The sequence below is a fragment of the Bombina bombina genome, chromosome 3, assembly GCF_027579735.1.
Source record: "Bombina bombina isolate aBomBom1 chromosome 3, aBomBom1.pri, whole genome shotgun sequence".
Lineage (NCBI taxonomy): Eukaryota > Metazoa > Chordata > Amphibia > Anura > Bombinatoridae > Bombina > Bombina bombina.
The window spans coordinates 768,803,975-768,824,990 of NC_069501.1; the positions used below are offsets into that span (position 1 = coordinate 768,803,975).

The window sequence follows — 21,016 nt, forward strand, 5'->3', positions numbered from 1 at the left end:
TGAGCATGTGCACTCAACTTCTTTGGTCGACCATAGCGATGCCGGTTCTGAGTGGAACCTGTCCTGTGAAACCGCTCTATGGTCTTGCCGCCGTGCTGCAGCTCAGTTTCGGGGTCTTCTTATAGCCTAGGCCATCTTAATGTAGACCAACAATTCTTTTTTTCAGATAATCAGAGTTTTTGCCATAAGGTGCCATATTGAACTTCCAGTGACCAGTATGAGAGTGTGTGAGAGCGATAACACCAAATTTAACACACCTGCTCCCCATTCACACCTGAGACCTTGTAACACTAATGAGTCACATGACACCGGGGAGGGAAATTGGCTAATTGGGCCCAATTTGGACATTTCCACTTAGGGGGTGTACTCACTTTTGTTGCCAACGGTTTAGACATTAATAGCTGTGTGTTGAGTTATTTTGAGGAGACAGCAAATTTACACTGTTATACAGGCTGTACACACATTACTTTACATTGTAGCAAAGTGTCATTTCTTCAGTTTTGTCACATGAAAAGATATAATAAAAAAAAAATCAAAAATGTGATGGGTGGGTGTATTTTTGTGAGATTATATATATATATCCTGTTTAGGTTTTAATTGTTCTACTAAATTTTATTTTTTTTAAAAATGGATATTGAAAGTTTATTATACAGTATTTGCAAATCATAACTATATGGCATTCCACTTCTGTATCAAATTACTGCTCATCAATTAGGGTAATTTCTACAAAACACAAATATTTCAGTATTAGACACGTTTTGCAGTAAATTATGTAAGCGATAGATGACTAATCTCAGTGAAAGACACATTTCTTTAAAATAAGTGATGCATTAATTACTTGCAGTGCTTTATGAGGTAGGGCTTGCCACATTTGTATCAAAGTAAGCTACATGTGTTTTGGAACGCAGACAAGGACATATGTATAAAGAATGGATATATGCAGAATATTTTTTTTTTTTTTTTTTTTAAATAGGAGTTAGGGCAACATTCTAGAAGATGTGGTCAACAAGCTCCCTGGATTTGCCAAGTGTGGTTAAACATGCATACTTAGTTATTGCATATATTAAATTAACCTATTCCTATTTCTGAAGCCTCTAGGTCAATATTTCTCAATTCCATATTCCTGTCCTTAGGGCAAACTAACAGCCCAGAGTTTTTAGGATTACCTTGGGAGGGAGCTGGTTAATAACCATGGTTACTGATCAGCTGATTATTTCACATGTGCTCTAGTTCACATATCATGAAAATTGGTCCTTTTAGTATGTCCTAAGGCAGGGGTTGACAAATATGCTTAAAAAACTTAAGAGCCAGTGAGAATATTTAGGAGCCAGACAGTGGTATTTTGATATAGATATATGCAGAATAATCTAAAAATGTAATAGCCAGGGGTAAAATTCTACAAGCCAGTGGCTCCCGAGTTTGAGCTCTGCCCTAAAGACCGAAATTGACAAACACTGATCCTGCTGACCTCACTGGCTGCATTATTAGACGGTAAAAAAAAAAAAAAAAAAAAAAAAAGCAGCAAAAATTGACTAAAAACACATTTCTTAAATTCCAAGTACCTATAGATTCATAAAAATGAAGCAACCTTAACAGAAGTCATTAGTAATGTTTTTAGTACATTTTTAACTTTTATATATGCCTTCAAAAAACATCTGACTGCCATTGCCCTAGCTTGCACTAAACAAAGTGCAGGCATACCTTGTTTTATTGCGCTTTGCAGATATTGCTCTTTTTACAAATTGAAGGTGTGTGACAACCCTGTGTCGAGCCAAGCCTATGAGCGCCTGTAGATGTGTTTTTACTCAGTGACTGGCATACACAACAGGCTAATCAGAGTTGTATAAAGTGTGCAAAAAGTAGCTCTGCAATAATCTAGTGCACAAGTGCAGCTGTGTATAGACAATTTCGCCAGCCGGGTGGGGTCCGTGTAATACTTTCCAATATTATAACATTTTTCTGCTATTCAAAATGTCACTAACGCTATCCAAATAACAAATGAATTGCATTATTTAACATAAATTGATGTAATAATAATTTGTGCAACAAACATTGAAAATAATTGGCTTCAATTTTAGACAGGTAGTCAGTAAAATAGGATTAGTGCAGCCAAAAGTGCTGTGTGCTCTGTCCTGCATTTTTGAATAGACAGTGAACGAGTGCATTAGGATAGCGCTATTTATGTGTGCATTGTCGAAAGTGACCTCTGCAACTTCTTTAGCACCAAGTCTGTGTGAGCAAGCACATTCAATCCTAGGCTTTGTATCTGGATAGTAAACCTAGGCTAAGATAAAACCAACCATGTTATAAAATTTTATCCGAGAAAATTAAGTAGCTATTTAGTTGCTGGCTGCTTCATTTCTATGAAGCTCTAAGCACTGGGTTGTAAAAAAAGTGTGTTTTCTGTCTAACAAAAATTGGCACACAAAAAAAAGCTGAATACCAACCTATACATAATAGGTACGTGTAAGAGTCATTATCCATGGAAATGGCTAAGTGAGAGAAATTATCTCATCTGCCAGTATAGAATGTAGGCTCCAGTGTGATTAGATAATTAAAAAAAACTGTACTAAAGCATTGTGATGGGCATGTTTTTCTGCATAGCTTAAATATAACTGAAAACAATACCGGACGTCAAATTATCAATAGGACAAAGTACACGACTCCTGCTCTTTAAATCTTAAAGGGACAGTCAACACTTACTTTAACATGTTTTGATATTGAAAATAAAAAAACGGAGGTCCGCCTACACTATACCCCTCCTGCCTTGCCGCCTTGCTTCTGTCCTAATCAGCGTCGCTAACTACTCTAATACCCGGTAAATATGGATGCTGAACTCCCCCCACCATTACGCGTGTGCAATTTCTGTCCGAGGACTGGATTCTGGTTTGCTTATAAGTTGAAGAAGAAGGCAGCTACGTAATGGTGGGGGGAGTTCGGCATCCATATTTCCCGGGTATTAGAGTAGTTAGAGACGCTGATTAGGACAGAAGCAAGGCGGCAAGGCAGGAGGGGTATAGTGTAGGCGGACCTCCGTTTTTTTATTTTCAATATCAAAACATGTTAAAGTAAGTGTTGACTGTCCCTTTAATAAAAGCTTCTATACAATAACAAGCATACACTACAGTACTGAAAACTTCCTGCTCCATCTTTGTGTAGCACCATCAGGGACAACACCCACAGCAAACTTCACAAACAATTCTAGTGATTCAATAAATGACGGCTTGACTCAAGAATACGGATTGGATGACCTGTTTTATTCTGATGCAAAGTAAATCATAAATTTTAAACAAGTTAATTTACTTCTAGTATCAAATTTGCTTAAAGGGCCATGATACCCAAATGTTGAAACACTTGAAAGTGATGCAGCATAGATGTAAAAAGCTGACTAGAAAATATCACCTGAACATCTCTATGTGAAAAACAAAAGATATTTTACATCAAAAGTTCCTCAGTAGCCACACCCCATTGTAAAGGACTTCTAAGCAGCAAATCAGTATGTCTGTCCCAGGACAGTCAAAGGAGCGAGCTTACGTGCACACTCATCTTATTTCCCTATTCAGTTTAAGGAAGTTTACCATGAAATCTCATGAGAGTTAAGTCAAATCTCATGAGATCACAGTAAAAGAGTTCATGACCTCAGCACTGTTGATGCTGATTGGCTGCTGTTCATTTCTTCAATTTTTTATTTTTTTTTACCTGCAGCTGGGCAGCAGCTGAATTGTAACTTTTTACACAGAACTTACTCTGCTGAGCTGAGGAGATTGTGAGGTAAAATATCTTCCTTTTTTACATAAAGATGCTCAGGTGATATTTTCCTCTCAGCTTTTTACAGTTATGCTGCATCAGTTTCAAGTGATTTAGCATATGAGTATTATACCCCTTTAATTCTCTAGGCATTATTAGTTGAAGGTGCAGCAATGCACTACTAGGGGCTAACTGAAAACATTACTTGAGCCAATGACTAGAGGCATATATGTGCAGCCACCAATCAGTGCATTGCTGCTACTAAGCCTACCTAGGTATGCTTTACAACTGAGGATTCAAAGAAAACAAAGCAAATTAGATAATTGAAGTAGACTGGAAAGTTGTTTAAAACTGAATGCTCTGCCTGAATCATGAAATAGAACAATTAGTTTGTATGTCCTTTTAAGTGTATTGAAGATGGGTGTTTATTGTCACTAAATATCAGGCACTACATTTAATCTCAGTGAAAGGGTTTAAAAATAGGCTTACTCAACCTAATACCCAAAGGGCACAACATGACCAGCCAATGCTTTTTATTAGCTCCTCCACTTCTCCAAAGTAAGTAAAGTGTGTAGATCTGAACCATACAGATAGGAGTTAGAGGTAATCAAGGGCAGCTCTGAGACAGGGGTAAAATTCTAGGAGCCAGTGGCTACCTGGTTTGTTGAGCCTTGACGGCACTGGCATCTGGTTGCATAACAAATGTGCATTAGTGTATTATGCAGCTGTGATTTATCCCCTTTACTGCCCTCAGGACAAACAATGGCTTATTTTTTCTGCATAACATAATGCTGCAACAGTTTGCAAAAAAAAAACAAAAAAACTTTTTTTTTCCTCTTTAATTATGGTTTTACAAAGCACAACATTCCATTAATCCCATGGCAGTCATGGGGGCATCAGCACTTTGCTGTGCAAGCTGCCCTCTCAGGCAACAATGAGTAAAACTACCTGGTGCTTGCAGGTTACTAGGAGCCAAATATTAAATCTAAACTACAAGCATTTTAGAAAACACAGCAATGGACATAAAAATGCAAATGACTGCATAGAAACTTGGATATTATGCAGTCATGCACTCTCAATTCACTATCCCCAGAGTTTGAAGAAAAAGGAATGAACTAAGGCTACCATAGGAACATACTGACTATTACCGTTACACCACTCTGCATTATAATCTGTTAAGGTCTTAATAATACAATGAAACTATGGTATTGTTGGGGTGAGATATTAAAAACACTAATACAACCAGGTCTCCCACACACAGTATAACTGTATTTCAACACTGGTCCCCTTTGCACATAATCACAGTGGAATGTGGGGAAAATTAAAGTTTATACGTTTAGCTCAGCACTGGTCCCCTAGGCATAAAATTACTGCATGACCAGGAAAAACAACGTTTGCATGAATATATCACAAGACAGGTCCCTTTGCCATGTGGATTCTGTGGAACCCCCCGAAAAAAATGTTCCTTTGAGCAGTTCATCACCTAGGACTGAGGAAAAACCCTCTCTCTTGCTCTGCACATCCGGTAAGGTATGTTCTAAACATTACCTCCAGCTATGACACTCTCTGCTTCAGAAACAACCTCCAACAGGATGTGCTATCACCAAACAAAGATCAGCCATTCAGCTGCAAGTTTCCTATGACCTATGTCAAGCATTGCAGTGTAACCGAGCAGTAGGCTTCTGGTAGCACATAGCTTTAGGGCTCGCAAATCTAGAGATCACCATGGGCGTCCTGGCACCCGAGTTTCTCAAGCCATGATATAAGTAATATTGGCCAATGTGTTGTAGGAAAAATAAGGTGGAGGGACATCCTAGAAAGTCTTTCTGGACCTCTACAATAACACAGGTACATCATTTTGCTATGGTATCAAGCATATCTGATACTAAAGCAATTATACTTCTATAGATAAACCATTAGTCAATTGAAAGTTAAAAAGGGACAATCTACTTGCTTTTCTTTTTATTGTTTAAAAGATACTACCCATACCCCAGCTTTACACAACCAACATTTTTTTAGTAATATACTTTATAACCACTAAACCTCTGCCAGTATCTAAGACTCTGCAGGTCGCCACTGATCTCAGTGCATATTATTTGCTTTTCACGGCCAGACAGTGCTAGTTCATGTGTGCCATATAGATAAAATTGTGCAAGTTTGTAAAAACATCGATAAGAGGGTAGTCTGCAAAGGCTTAGATACAAGGTAATCACAGAGGTAAAAAGTATATTGGTTGGCTGTGCTAAACTGGGGAATGTGTAATAAAGGAATTATCTATCTTTTTAAACAAAAAAAATCAAGTAGACTGTCCCTTTAATGAGATATAAAAGTATATAATCTGACAGATTATTCAGTAGCTGAGTGGGACAGCTCAGTTGCTTGAAGGACCTTTACAAGTATAAAATGTAAGCTATTATGTAAAGCACAGGAAAAACAGCAAGACATTGTATAATAATCTCTTAAATGCAGCTGAGAACTTAAATATTTATTGTAAAGAAGCACAGAATCTCATGCACCAGCAGGGTATACTTGGTATAAAAGAGAGGTCCGAAGATGTACGCCGGACTTTGATAAATCTGGCCCTCTTTTTCAGAAGCTATCATAACAGTAGCATCTTTTTTTAAAAAACAGAGTTCTCAATATATATATATATATATATATATATATATATATATATATATATATATATATATATACACACACACACACACACACACACACATACATACACACTCAGTGTTTCAAAATCCAACATAGGCAGCTAACTTTACTTTTAATAAACGTAGTGTTGACCCTATTTTGGAGAATGTATATACAAAAAATGTATATATATATATTTTATTATTATTATATAATAATAATAATAATAATAATAATAATAATATTACATCTGGATACTCAAATTTAGCATTAGGTTACACAGTGTATCACTTCTTGACAAAACTCAATAGCTAGGAAGCCAAAGCTCCTAAAATGTGTTTATCTTTTATTACTATTACAAATTATGTTAAAAAACACACAGCTATATGCCCGCTGTGGACTATATAAATGATGTTTAGCATTTATCAGCTGGTCTTACTGACATGTTAAAAAACACTTTCTATGCACAATGGAAGAAGTGACAGCCATCTCTACTTCGGATGTTTCTCACAGTAGCACACTTCATCACTATTTCTTGCAATTCAGTTTTTGCTTAAAGACAAATTCCTGAGAACTGTTATAAGAAGCACATTGTTTGAAACTTTTTTCCCCCATTAATTACCACCCTTGCCTTCTGTGTCTCAACAATTCCCTTCAGCCTTTGGATCTAACAAGACATAACATTAATATCATGACTTTCAGGCTCTCACTTTCCCAGCATATGCAACACTTACAAAAACTGTACATCACCAAAATATGCACCAGCTCTAATGACCTTGAAACACATTGTCTCAAGTGAGTCAATTTAATACAAAAAGCAGCCTAAGCAATTCCATACAACTACTATAAAGACAGGCTGCTTAGTCTTTCAACAAAAACCTGATGCAAGTCTTAAAACTTCAACCTCTTTCTAGCTAAAGACGTTCAAAATGAAAAAAAAGTGTGTTAGAGGGAAAGTGTATTTTAATGTCTTTCTATGTTTCCTATGTCACATCAGGACAGTGGGTATCACAGTTGTCCTGGGTTCACAGGAAGCAAAATATCCCAGAGGAGGAGCATTAAACGAGGCATTATGTGGAGGAGGGGGTCTGTATACATTGAGAGGAAGCCATAACAAAGGGTGGGAAATAAAACGTGGGATTTGAAGAATTTTTTCGGGGGTGGTGCAGTATTGTGCACCTTTCATACACCGCCTGACGAAAGGAGCTAAACATGAACACATTTTGCTTGTACCACACTTAAATACACATGCACACACCCCATCACATGCAGCGTTACAGCCCAGCTCACCTCTTTGCCTTCCCTGTGACTCTGCTAGGGAGACAAAAATCTCTCTGTACTTTCTTCTACAGCGATTTTAGTGAGAGGACCCCTGTCTTTGTTTCTCTTTCAACCTCCCGGGCCCGGTGTAATGTAAGATTCCTTATCCCTAGCAGTTCCTGTATCCCTCTCTCTCATGAACCAGCAGTCAGCTCCAAACCCCTCCCCTGCCTCTCTCACAGCCTCTCTCCCCCCGTTTGATGGTTTAAGGTGGATTAGCTGGTTGCTTCACTTAAAAATGACTGTAGGAATGTTGTCATTGTAGAAAACTGGGTTTTCACATTTATGCTCATCGCAACGTTACTGCCAATATAGCGAATACAATGTGTTTGTAGTTATACACATGTGTGATTTATTAATTCAAGTTAAAGAGGTGTATACTGTTTTCATGAAAATAGAAAATTAAAATGTAACATTCTGTCTTTATTAACTATTTAATGACCAGGGTAAGTTTGTACATTTTTTGTTGTAAATGATTAATTAGAATTGCTAGGTGCCCTCAAATGTGTGTGTATTGCATACATAGATATCCTATCGGTTACAATAATGCAAATGTTTCGATCTGCATTCTCATATACAGTTAATAGAACAGCCAAACACATGCAGTATTGAAGATTCATAGTCTAGATTTAAAGGGATAGTCTAGTCAAAATTAAACTTTCATGATTCAGATAGAGCATATAATTTTAAGCAATTTTCTAATTTACTCCTATTATCAATTTTTCTTTGTTCTCTTCTCTTGGTATCTTGTTTGAATGTAAGCTTAGGAGCCAGCCCATTATTGGTTCAGCACCTGGGCACTGCTTGCCGATTGGTGTTTAAATCTAGCCACCAATCAGCAAGCGCTACCCAGGTGCTAAACAAAAAATGGTCAGAATCAAGATATGTTTTGAGACTGATATGAAATGTGTGCACATGGTACTGATCTTGGAATTGAGAATGCAAAAGCATCCTTTTTAACAGTATATGCACTGCAAAGTTTCTTAAAGAGTCAATAAAGTGAAAATTAATCTTTTATGATTCAGATGCAGTTTTAAGAGACTTTACAATTTACTTCCATTATCATATTGTTAACAGTCTTTTCCTATGCACACTTTCTGAGGTATTCGCTACTACTGAGCATGTGCAAGAGTTCACAGTGTATTCTTATCTGACTTTTCTATTGGCTGATGGCTATCATATAATATAGGGGGCCAGCAAATGAAAATACATTTTGAAATGTGTCAGAAAAAAAATCTACTGCTCATTTAAAATTTAGAATAAGAGCTGTTGCATTGTATTGTTATTATGTACCCATTGGTTATTCTTCTGTATTTAACTGTCTCTTAAAACAGTTTGCCTGGGCTGGAGACTATTCAGTATGGGGAGGCTGGTAGCCTAGGCCGGAGGATCCAGCGAAGAAGTGCAGTAGAGCAGTGTCACATTGGGCAGGGTTGAGCAGAGCTAGGTGTAAAATTGGGCAGTGCTGAGTAGGGATTGTTCAGATCAGGGGTGCAGCTGCAGTATAAACAAGGACATATTTAGGTTTTATGCAGCCCTAGCCATCTGCACCCATTTTAGCTCATATCCGTCTCATATATAATCGTGCCAAATGTACTGATTAGTTAATTATTCACTCATTGCTGCCAGACACACAGAAACTCATGCAAAAGTGAAAATGTCCTTCTGTGAACAACCACGTAAGCCAGTTAAAAACAATTTTAATATAATTGGAGAGCATAAATGTTGCAAGAAATCTTGAAACCAAGCTGTTCTTCAAACTTTGTTGCACCCCAAAGAAATGTCTGCTAGGCTCAAGCTAATTTGACTTAGGCCACAATAACCTGAATAGCCTGAATATATTGCAGTATGTCTACAATAATGCGGGTCAATATTTCTAGCAATTTTGCACTTAGATTGTAACTTTTCGATATCTGTTTCTTTCATGTAATTGGCAAGAGTCCATGAGCTAGTGACATATGGGATATACAATCCTACCAGGAGGGGCAAAGTTTCCCAAACCTCAAAATGCCTATAAACACACCCCTCACCACACCCACAATTCAGTTTACAAACTTTGCCTCCTATGGAGGTGGTGAAGTAAGTTTGTGCTTGATTTATACGATTTCTTCTGTGATAAGCGCTTCTAAGCATTCTGAAGCCCAATTCCTCTCAGAGTACAGTGTTTGTCAGAGGTACATGAAGAGAGTATTGCCTATTGATTTTTATGGTTTCCCTTGCTGGAAATCTTTTTAAGGGTTCTCTGTTATCGGTCGTAGGGATTCACCTCCTACCTCCCTTTTAAGATTGACGATATACTCTTATATACCATTACCTCTGCTGATACTTTTTCAGTACTGGTTTGGCTATCTACTATATGTGGATGGGTGTCTTTTGGTAAGTATGTTTTCATTATTTAAGACACTCTCAGCTATGGTTTGGTGCTTTATGTATTAATATAAAGTTTTAAATATATGTATTTTACTTATATTTGCCATGACTCAGGTCTATGTATATTTCCTTTTGCAAACTGTCAGTTTTTAGTTTGGGAAGCATGTTTAGGAAGTTATTTGTCTTACCTGGGGTATAGTCCTTTTTTCAAATTGACTGTTTTTCTTTTTAATTTCGCAGGCTAAACTAGGCCCGCGAAGTCGCAAAATGCTGTTATTTATTGCGTAATTTTTGTCGCAATAATTTTTTGTTGTGAAGGACTGTCTTTGGTGACGCAAGTTTGTAATTTCCGGTGTCTTAGTTGACGCCAAGTTTCTTTGCATGAAGTTGCGTCTGTTATGACGTGAGTTACGTCATTTCCGGATGTTGTTGGCGGCAAAAAAAATGTCAACTTCATTTTGTGTCGTGCATCATACTTGGTGCTAAAAAAAATTATTTTTTTTCACCCCACTTCCGATGTGCCTCTTGCATTCTATATGTTCAGAGGGCTATGCTGTTTGCATTGTTTCCCATTCCTGAAACTGCCATATAAGGAAATTATAATTTTGCTTTAATGTTGTTTTTTATTTTACATTTTGCAAGATGTCTCAATCTGATCCTGTCTCAGAAGCAACTGTTGGAACCCTGCTGCCTGATCACAGTTCTACCAAAGCTAAGTGTATATGTTGTAAGTTAGCTGAGATTATACCCCCAGCTGTAGTATGTAACAGTTGCCATGATAAGTTTTTGCATGCAGAAAATGTTTCCATCAGTACTAGTACAGTTTCTGTTGTTCCTTCAACATCTAATGTACATGCTATCCCTGTTGATATGTAGGTATTATATTGCTGATGCGATACAGAGGGCTTTGTCTGCTATTCCACCTTCTAATAAACGTAAAAGATCTTTTAAAACTTCTCATAAAATTGATTAAATTTCTAATGACCGACAACTTACTGAAATATCCTCCTCTGATGAGGATCTCTCTGATTCAGAAGATCCTACCTCAGGCATTGAGACTGACAAATCTACCTATCTTTTCAAGATTGAGTATATTCGTTCTTTGTTAAAAGAAGTGTTGGTTATTTTGGATATTGAATAGTCTAGTCCTCTTGATACCAAAACTAGTAAACGTTTAAATTCTGTTTATAAACCTCCTGTGGTTACTCCTGAGGTTTTTCCAGTCCCTGATGCTATTTCTGATATGATTGCTAAGGAATGGATTAAGCCTAGTACTTCTTTCATTTGCCAACGGCTAGATTAGAGTTTTGGGAAAAAGTCCCCAAAGTTGATGGGGCCATTTCTACTCTTGCCAAATGTCCTACTTTTCCTATGGAGGACAGTACTTCTTTTAAAGATCCTTTAGATAGGAAACTTGAATTTTATCTAAGGAAAGCTGATTTATATTCTGGCTATCTTCTCAGGCCTGCCATTTCTATGGCTGATGTTGCGGCTGCATCAACCTTTTGGTTGGATAGCGTAGCGCAACAGGAATCAGATCCTGATTTGTCTAGAATTGTTTGTTTGCTTCACCATGCTAATCATTTTATCTGTGATGCCATTTTTTATGTCATCAAAATTGATGTAAAATCTATCGGCTAGATTACGAGTTGTGCGTTAGGGTTAAAAAGCAGTGTTGGCCGGTCCCAACTCTGCTTTTTGTAAATAAAATTTTTATTTTCAAAACATAAAGTATTACAACTGATATGCAAACCATTACAAACATTAGCCAGGCATAAGAATCACACATCTTTGCAGGGCTGGTAGACAGTAATATTTGACAGCCTGGAGATCACTTTGTCTGCTCTTACCTTTACTGTGGGGTCAGTCAAATATTAAGCTAGGAAGTGCGGGGCGAGGTGTGGGAATGTGCTGGTGAAGAGATAGAGTCGTAATTCGGTAAGAAGGTCAAGACTGTGGCAAGTTCTGCCACTTTAATTGTTTGGTTACGCTAGAAGTCTAATGGGGCCCAAACTAGGTCGCTCCAGGGCGACGCAAAGGCCTAGGGAGGCCATCAGCCGGATATAGTCGGGCCTAGATCCCATTCGGATTCTTGCTGTATCATCGTGGACCGAAACACTCCCACTAAGGGAGGAGGGATACTTATTCATGGGGCGAAAGATAGGTTGGGAAGGGGGGTGGGAAGGGCACATTAAGTCGGAAGGAGGGGGAGGGTTGGGTAGGGTACAGGAGCAGTCTGGCTACTGTTTCAGGCGGAGGTATCACCAAGGGCTGGAAGTTAATGTTTAGTCTGGTATCTTTGCAAGTAGGACTCCCAGGGTTCCCAGACGAGACAGAAGATTTCGGTTTGGCGCCTAACTCTATAGACAAAGCTTTCCATGGATTTGACAAAATTTAGGTAGTCTACAACACTTTGCCATTTAGGGGGTTGCACTTTCTTCCAGTTTCTGGCAATTGTCATTTTAATTGAAGTAAGTATGTATATTAGAAGGGTCCTCTTGTGCGGGGAAGTTTTTTCCAATCCTAAATGCAAGAGAGCCACTCCAGGGTCCATAATTTCTGGGAGACCCATCGAGTTACAAATCGTGTTGGCCTTACTCCAGAGCGGCTTGATGTTGGGACAGGACCACCATGTATGCAGTGGGGAGCCAAGGTCGCCACAGTTCCTCCAACAACAGGAGGGGTGGCCAGGGTATAGAGTCTGAAGTCTGGTCGGGACCAGGTGCCACCTAGTTATGATTTTAAAATAAATCTCGTACATTGTGGTGCAGTGCAAAGTGGCTTTGGTTTTGGCGATGGCCAATGTCCACTTCTTAGCTGGAAATGTTTTTTTTAATTCAGTCTCCCAGGAGAGCATATGTCTCGTCTTCAGGAGTCCGGGAGGTACCAGCAGACATTTATAGTGTGCCGTGAGGGGTTTATATGTCTGGAGCCCCATCTCCCATCTAGATTCCCACACCGTGGGGGGCCGAGGACTGACACCCAGAACCCCCACGCCCTCAGAAGAGACCGTAGCCTTAAAAGTTCAAATTCAAGGTGTCGTGGGATCTCGAAGTTAGTCACCATTTCACTTTGCGTAAGGAGGCGGTCCCCTACATAGAAGTCTCTGACTGTCGAGATCTCTACTTGTCTCCAGAAATGCAGCCTCACATTTGGGAGGGTCTGGAGAATGGGGAGTACGGGCTGGATGGGAGGAGGGTGGGGGGCGATCTGGGCGTGGTGCCGTAATTTATACCAAATCTGCTGGCAACCTCTAACTATTTGGTTAGAGATAACATAAGTGGAGGCGAGATGTGGGGGGAACCACAGCAAGTTGGACAGATCGATATATGCCGGCAGAGATGCCTGCTCTAGCTCCCTCCATCTCACAGGTGGTAGGTCCGGCCCCCACGCCGAAACGTGGGAGATCATTGCCACCTCATAGTACATTCTCACGCTTGGCAAACCCAAGCCTCCTTGGTCAAGGGGGGACTGCAAGATTGCAGCTGCAACTCTGGGCCTCTTGTTATTCCAGACATACCTGTTAAAGAGGGTCTGAAAGCTCTTCAATAGTGTTTCTGGTACTGGAAGGGGGATACATCTCATGATATACATTAACTTAGGCAACAACATCATCTTTAGAGCCGCTATTCTACCCATCCAGGATAGCTCATCATATTTTTTGGCTTTCAGATGGTTATCAATCTCTCTCAGTAAGGTCTGGTAGTTTTCTCGGAGGACTGTCTCCTTGTCGTGAGAGAGGAAGACCCCAAGATGCCGAATTCCTCTAGAGGACCATTTAAATGAGTATTGCTTCTGCAGGGCCCTCTGTTCTAAGTGGTCGAGATGAAGCATGTACGCTTCCGTCTTGGTAAATTTGATTTTGTAATTGGAAAGCTTACCAAATCTATCAATTAAGGCAAATAGAGGCGGAAGTGAGAGGGTTGGCTCCACGATAAAAAGAGTGAGGTCATCAGCAAAAAGCGCGACCTTCTGAACCGAGTCATGGAGCAATAAGCCCTGAATCTGGGTATCTCTCCTAATTGCCTCAGCCAGCGGCTCCATGGCCATTGCGAAAAGGAGCGGCGACAGGGGGCATCCCTGCCTCACCCCATTCCGTATGTGTATCCTAGGGGAGCAAAATCCCAGGCCCTTAACAACTGCTGTGGGGAGGGAATATAAGGCCTCCACCGCTCTACTGAAAGAGTGCGGAATCCCGAATATCCCTAGAGTCTCAAACAGGTATTCCCATCCCACCCTGTCAAATGCCTTCTCAGCATCTAACGACAGGGTGAGAAGTGGGAGGCCCATATCCTGGGCTTCCGAAAAGATATTTAGCAGCCTACGGGTATTGTCGGTACCTTGTCTGCCATAGACAAACCCGACCTGATCCAGATGTATTATGGAGGGCAGGTGTCTTCCCAATCTGGTTGCGAGGACTTTGGAATAAATCTTAACGTCCACATTAATGAGGGAGATAGGTCTATAGCTCCCACATTCCTTAAGGTCTTTCCCCTCCTTAGGAATAGTCATAATGTTAGCCTCTAAGAATTCCTTTAACATCTTGCCTTCCTTGGCCACACCCTGAAACAATCGGAGAAGAAGAGGAGTAAGTAAGGAGGCAAACGTCCTGTAAAACAATGACGTGAAACCATCCGGGCCAGGGGCCTTATGAGATTTAACTGACAAGATGGCCACTTTTACTTCTGCCGCGGTAAAAGGTTTATCTAAATCTTCGATAGACTCCTCACTCATCATTGGTAACTGCAGTTTTGTTAGAAACTGCCTTAAGTCCACACGACTGGGTGGCGAGTCGCCGGACGCACTGCTGAGGTTGTAAAGGGTAGCATAGTAGTCTGAGAAGGCTTTACCAATCTCCTTGGGGGAACGAACTATGCCACGAGCCGACTTAATAGCTGGGATTCTGCTGGCGACCGCCCGGTTCCGAAGTTTACGGGCTAAGAGCCAGTCGGCTTTGTTACCTTTACTATAATATATCTGTTTGTTTGAGCAAGTTAGCCTGGACTCTCAGCAATTCACGCTTACTGATCTCGGATCTGATCTTGCCCACCTGAGCGGCAAGGGCGGGATTCGGAGCCTTCTTATTAGCTATTTCGAGGGGCCTCAAATCTGCGTACAGCTTCGCTAAGGGGATCCTGTGCGTCGCCTTCCATCTAGCCGTTTGCTTTATAAACTGGCCTCTTAAATACGCCTTGAAAGCAGCCCACACGATCTCGAGATTTGTTTCTCCCGTGTCATTAAATGTCAAAAAATCTAATATCATTTCAGTTAAGTGTGGGATTTCCACTTCCGCGAGACACTGATCGGGTAGCTTCCAAGAAGGCCTACAATCAGGGGGTTGTAGGATCGAGAGTTGGGCACTGACCATGTCGTGGTCTGACCACGAACAGGGCCTAATCTTAGAGGCCGTAAATTTATCAAGCGTCCAGGAGTCACATAGCAAGTAGTCTAACCTCGAGTATGAGTTGTGAGGTATCGAATGGTGCGTGTAGTCTAGTTCAGTTGGGGCTAGACACCTCCAGATATCAAACAGTCCGAATTGGTACATTAGCCTACGAAACGCCAAAGACAATGTTGTTAAATTGCGATCCACTGGGTAGCTTGTGTCCTTTCTTTTATCTAGCACCGGGTCCCAGACCAGGTTCAGGTCCCCCACCAGCAGAAGGTGCCCCCTCTTGACGTGGTCAAGTTTGCTTAAAAATTTTCGAAGAAAGGGGATCTGCCCCCTATTTGGGGCATAGACGGTAGCCAATGTATAGAGAGTCCCATTTAAAGCGCAGACCAGAATAAGGTATCTACCCTCAGGGTCTCGCTCAGTATGCTCAATCTTGCAACTGATATCTCGGTGTATCGCTATGGCAACCCCTCTCTTTTTCTTCACGTAGGAGGCGGTTTCACACACCGGGTAGAGGGGGGAACCCCTAGGCTGCCTAGAGTCCCTTTCCTAATGGGTCTCCTGCAAGAACGCTATATGTAGTTTATGTGAGACCAGATAGTTGTACAAGAGACTCCGTTTAGTAGGGGAGTTGAGTCCCTGTACATTAAGAGTAGCTACAGAAACGGGAGCCATGGTATAGGTGAGGTCTTTCTGATTCAGAGGTCAATCACCTGAGTGCAGGTCAGGTCCAAGAGTTAAAAGGGGGTGGGAAGACAGGTAAGGTGGGGAGGGTGCAGGTGGAGGAATATGAAGAGGAGGCGCTGGGAGCACCTCGGTCCACGAACAGAATTACTGGCTTTTCAGGTCTCGCTAGCGTATTTCGATGTGTATACAAGCACAACTTTATAGGTGTGGGGGGGGGAGAGGCCGGCATAAAGAGCCTAGCCCCAGTCAGCTAACTTAAAGCATGCCAAGTTTTCTTATGTTATATGAGTATCTCATACTAGTTTACAGTAGTGTGGTGGTGTTGTTATCTCAATCTCAGGGTCGGGAAGGAGGTTTTATACTCCCGTGTCCCTTGTGCAGAAGTCAAGTAGAATAGGTGGTATAGTGGTCAATACCCAAATCTCACAAGTCATGTTGTCTGAGGCACCTCAGTGGGCTTTATGTGTCAATACAGTGTTCAAGCAAAGCAACATAACTTATAACTACTAAATCCAATTTGTTTGAATAAACCGTAAAATAGGCAGTAGGCGAAAGACAGGAGCAGTAACAGCGTCAGCATAGATAATAGCATACATTACACAGTGATGATAATCATCTCGCTAGGACTAAACTAGGAAGTTACGCTATTGCTATACCCTGGTGCTGCTCTCCTAACACAGTCTTACTAAGCTCTGTTGCAATTAGACTCCAGTCCCTGCGGGCCCTAATGGGAATAGAGGGGTTGCTGCGATATCTCTAAAGCTCTAATCAGGGCATGGAGATTTCTGAGTAATGGTCATCTAAGTATTTGTCAAGACAGGGTAGACCTCAGGTTATATCGGTCAATAATCTAGATTAACAGCCTTGGGAGGTACTGGTATTGATATTTGCACGCAGTAGTCAAGTGGAAAGGTTAGTGTGTTGTTCAGTACCCAAGTCTAATAAATTGTGTCATCTGAGGTACCCCTGTGGGTCCTGTGTGTCAGCACAGCATTCAGGAAGAGCAGTACCACTTATAGCTTCTAATTCCAATTTGCTTAAATAAACCATAGAACGTGCAATAAACAAGAAACATGAACAGTAATAGCATTAACATAAATAACAATATACATTATACATTGACAGCCATCATCCCATTAGGACTATATTGGGAGGTTACACCATTGTGATACCCTAATGCTGCTTTCCTAACACAGACTTATTAAACTCAGGTGTACAAAGAGTCTAGTCCCTGCTCGCCCTAATTGGAATAAGAAGGGTTGTAGCAATCTCTCTAAAGCTCAGGCTAGGGCATAAGGACTTCTGAGTGATGGTCGTCTAAACAGTTATCAAAATAAGGTAGACTGCAGGTTATGTCATCTAATACCCAACATTAACAACCTTGGTAGGTACAGGGATTGACATTTGCAAGCACATGGAGAGGAAGTGGACACGGAGAGAGAGAAAAAAAAAAAAAAAAAAAAAGGGGGGGGGGGGAGGAGAGAAAGAAGAAAAAAAAAGGGGGGGCGAGACAAGAGGAGAGAGGAGATCATAAACATCAATGTAGAGTACATCTATTATATTGCAGGAGTCTCACCAATCTTCGTGTACCCTAGGTACACACGAATCAGTCTCTTGTAGTCCTAAGGATCTCTCAATTAAACATCCACAATATGGAGAGATAACTATCTGTAAAAGAAACTAGTGTCCCTCAAGTAGTGCCTCATGTGGGAGAGTCCCTATCCCCAGTCAATGAGGATTTCCTCTGGCTGCTCCTGGGTCTCTGCGGAAGGGGGCCCCATTCCGGGGCCGAAGCTCTCAGTCCTCTGCCCGGAACAGTTGCTTGAGCAGCTGCAGGTGGGTCCTGTGGTAGTAGGCCCCATCTTTGTAGTAATTCTCTCGCCTGCTGAGGGGAGGAGGCCGCAAACTGCTGTCCATCTTTGTTTATGAAGAGTTTAACAGGAAAGCCCCACCTGTACTTGATGGCTTTGTCCCTCAGGATTTTTGTGTAGGGCTGGTAATGCCTTCTCAGTTGGAGAGTATGAGGAGAAAGATCCTGGTAGACTTGGATATTGGCAAATTGCTCCGGGAGCGGCTTGTCACTGGCAAGGGTTCTCAACAGCTTTTCGCGGAAGGTGTAATAGTGAAGTCGAGCGATGACGTCCCTTGGTTTGTCGCCTTCAGCCGTCCGCGGCCTCAAGGCTCTATGTGCTATGTCTAGTAGCATCTCACTCTCAATCCCAGCACCAAGGACAGCAACAAAAAAATCCTGCAAGAATTTTCCTAGATCTTGTGGGGTACAGACTCAGGGACGCCCTTTACCCTGATGTTGTTGCGTCGAGTCCTGTCCTCCAGGTCAGCAAGCTTGAGCTCTAGATCTGTAATCTGCTCTGCAAGACTCTGCGAGTAATCCAAAAGATTGGAGTGATCAATCCTCAGATCCTCCTGCTTGCGCTCTAGGGCATCCGTTCTCTCCCCAATTAGGGCTATGTCCCTCTTAAGGTCAGCATTGCCCTTGTCGAACTTTTTAGACAGGGAGTCGTGATGCGTGGCTAGTAGTGACCTGATAGAGTCCATCATGTTGTTATCAGCATTTGTTTCTTGATGTTGGAGGCGGCCCGTGGCTTGAGTTAATGTGGTTCTAATATGGGCATCATTGAGGCTGCTTGTGTCTGAGGCTTCATCTTCTGAGCCAGAATGTTGTCTAGAGGCGTGTTGGCCGAAGTGATCAGCTACTGTTCTTTTAGGGGTATTGTGGGACTTTTGTTTTCTCTTAAAGGTCTGAGGCATCTTGTGCTTCTGGGGTTGTAGTGTCATGAGGGACACAAACTAGATGAAGAGGACAAATAAGGCACTATGAAGACAACCGTTGAAAAGCTGACTGGGGCTATGGCATTAGTGGAGCGATTACATCATCTTCTCAATTCGCGGCACAAACCACAAATGAAGCTGAGCTAGTGGAGAAGCTGTGCCTAAAATCTGAGGGCTGAGAAAGCTTCCACGTTGGCGTATAGTCTCTCCTCTGGGGAAGTTGTCCCCTAAGGACGATGTGGGGCCAGGTATAGGGGTATGACCCGCAGGCAATAAGGGCCGGCGGGAAAGGGAGAGGAGAGACTGGTGTTACACAGATAGATACAGGGCCTAGTCTGGACCTCAGCCTGCTTCCCAGGGAGATAGTAGGGCAGAGTCAATGGGAGGGCTTTTAAGTTTGGGCAATCAGGCAGTCCTAGTATGCTTTCCCAACAAATATGCAGATATGCTTAGTGTAGCCTTCCCCGGTGCAATATATTATTTTTTGTCCCCTTTTACTGTGTGCTTCTGTGTTTAAATTTCAGTCCAGAGCATCAATGCACTTCTGGTCCTGAGCTGGATACAGGCTGGAGATTGCACATATGGGTCTCCTGAGTTATGGCCCCAGTTGTACTGCGATCTTAATTAAATATGTTTGACTACCCTAATCTGCGCCCCAGAGGGATCAAGGTAGTGCTAACAGTCTCTGGGGGGATAGGTCCGGGCTAAGGTGGGTTATGACAGGCTTTACTGATGTTATAACCACCAAGTTCACTGCGTACCTTAATAAAGACCCTGGGACAAATTCAATCACTTTGTTTAAGCTTCATATGCTGAGTTTTGTACCCAGGTGTCTTAGGGGGTAATCCAGCAGCCCCTGTCTCTAAACACTAAGTCACTAAGCTCCAGGGAGTCTTATACAATAAGAAGAGGGCAAGTAGTTACTGAAAAGCCCCAACTGTGAGTGGTAGTATGAGCTCCAAAAGTTGTGTGCAGTAATATAAGGAGTCACCCAGCTCAAGGACCAGACAACAGGGTAGATAGAGGTGGCCTTGCAAAAGTATAATTCCCCACAATTTTGTCTTCAGAAATAATGTAGATGTTACCTTGCAAGCTGCAGCCGGGGAGTAGAATAGCAGCGTGAGGGCAATTAGGTAAGATGGCAGCTCCCAAGACGGTCCTGCGTTGCCGTGTTAGCAGCTCCCGGTATTGAAAGAAGGCCCGGTCGCAAGATGGCGGAGGTTCGCGCCAAGAGAGTTGCGGCGCACTTCAGTCCCTCCACTTGCTCACAGGCTTTCTCTGGCTCCCGGCTAGGACCAGGTTGCGGCTCCAGATGAGGTAACAGTTAGAAGGGAAGTCCGGTTAGAGGATGTGCCTCTGGCATATGTATTGCCTCCTGTCGCCTCCAGTCAGCTAGTAGCCGAAAGTGAACTGCTGTACCGGAGCGGAGCCCCGACCCTCCGGACAGCAGTAGTGGCCAAACAAAGTTATCTCTCACCCTTTGCCAGGAACTGTAGGCTATGAGTCCGGAAGCCCCCTGCAGCAATGTCTATTGTAAAGCCCCGCTGTTTATCTCCGCAGATCTTGATCAAGGCAGGCTCAGGAAGGAAGAAAAAAAAAAAAAAAGAAGAGATTCCAACAGAAACGCTATGCGATCCAAGATAAAGGTCCACCACCAGTTAGCAGGATCCCAAATCTCTATGAGTCCAACTATATGGGCAGAAAAAAGTGTTTTAGTAGACTTTTTTTATAAATAATTTAGGTAGTTAGCAGAGAGCACTCTCCACACACGTCTCTTCAGCTTGATGGCCAGCTCCGCCCCCCCCCCCAACGCTGCTTTTTAACGCCCGCTGGTATTACCACTCACTTTTTTGGCCAGTCTCGGAAATACCACAAATCCACTTACGTCAATTGCGTATCCTATATTTTCAATGGGACTTGTATAGCGCTGGTATTACGAGTCTGACAAAAAGTGAGCAGTAGACCCTTTCCTCTGTAAAGCCTGGTACCGCATTTTAAAGTCAGTAGTTAAGAGTTTTACACTACAACGCCGTAGCATAAAACTCTTAACTAAAGTGCTAAAAAGTA

The 21,016-nt window shown here is 41.8% G+C and overlaps 1 protein-coding gene across 3 annotated transcripts in view; it reads right to left on the reverse strand.

The window, feature by feature from the left end:
- NCK2 (NCK adaptor protein 2) overlaps nt 1-7,854 on the reverse strand; it is a 347,404-nt gene extending 339,550 nt beyond the window's left edge. For all 3 annotated transcript variants that reach the window (XM_053707634.1, XM_053707632.1, XM_053707633.1), the window contains exon 1: nt 7,678-7,854. The gene's annotated coding sequence lies outside the window, so the exon portion shown is untranslated. The remainder of the gene's footprint in view (nt 1-7,677) is intronic.
- Between the last annotated feature and the right edge of the window lie 13,162 nt (nt 7,855-21,016).